Raw genomic sequence first — 1331 nt, 5'->3', positions numbered from 1 at the left:
AAAGAGAAAATAGGTCACTTTGATTACTAAGGTGATCCATGTCATGCTATTTTCAATGACCTCATATTCATAGGGAGCTCAGGTAGCATAGTGCCTAAGGCATTTGACTACTAACCACAAGGCTGGCAGTTCAAACCCACCAACCACTCCTCAGAAGGAAGATGGGGCAATCTACTTCCATAGTGATACTGCCTAAGAAACCCAAGGAGGCTTTGCTATGAGTCGGGCTGACTGGACGGCACATAACAACAGCAACAACATATGCATAGGAAAGCTAGAGAATGAATAAGGAAGACCCAAGAAGAATTTATGCATTTGAGTTGTGGTGCTGCCTAAGAATACTGAAAATACCATAGATCACTAAAAGAAGGAACAGATCTGTCTTGCCAGAAGTACAGCCAAAAGTCTCCTTACAAACAAGAACGTCCAGACATCTTCTCATCTACTTTAGTCTTGTTTTCAGAAGGGACCAGTCAGTCTCTGGAGAAGGATAGTATGCTTCATAAAGTAGAAGGTCAGGGTAAAAAGAGAAGACCCCCATGAGAGTGGGTTTTCTTAGTGACTACAATGTTGGGCTGAAGCATAACAAGGATGATGCAGGACTGGGCAGTGTACATTCTTTTTTACATAGGTTTGCTATGAGTTGGAGCTGACTCAACACACCCTAAGAACAACAATGTGCAATCTGAGGGGAAAAAAAATGCAGGGAAGTTTGAGAGTGTGTTATTAGAAAGGTTGGAGACCAAGCAAGTGTCTTAGTTTCTTAGTGTTGCTATAACAGAAATACCACATGTGGGTGGATTTAAGAACAGAAGTTTATTTTCTCACAGTTTAGGAGGTAAGAAGTCCAAATTCAAGGCTTTAACTCCAAAGTAAGACTTTCTCTTTGTTGGCTCTGGGAAAAAATCCTTGTTTCAGCTCATGTAATCCCAGAGTTCCTTGGTTCTTTGGCAATCCTCACATATGCTTATATTTTTCCTAGTTTGTGCTACTTTATATCTTTGCTTAATTTTCTCTTTATATCTCATAAGTTATTGGTTTAAGATATAGCTTTCAGTGATATTACCTCATTAATATAATAAAGAAAACTCTATTCCATACAAAAGATTATGTGCATAGGTGTAGGGGTTAGGATTCCAACACGTATTTTAGGGGGGCACATTTCAATCCATAACAAAAAAGTACAATATAAAGCAAATCTCCAAAGAGGGTTAGTGTCCTTATCTCACAGGGGAGTGCTGGACCAGGGGTAGAGGAACTTGAAAATTTATACTTTTGTACCTGTCAGTCCTTAGTTAAGAGCTGTCCATAGCAAAGAAAAACAAATTCAC

The sequence above is a fragment of the Orycteropus afer genome, unplaced genomic scaffold (assembly GCF_000298275.1).
Source record: "Orycteropus afer afer isolate SDZICR_OR568_19922 unplaced genomic scaffold, OryAfe1.0 scaffold00172, whole genome shotgun sequence".
In the NCBI taxonomy this organism is placed as follows: Eukaryota; Metazoa; Chordata; class Mammalia; order Tubulidentata; family Orycteropodidae; genus Orycteropus; species Orycteropus afer.
Note: the sequence above shows the minus strand (reverse complement) of the source record.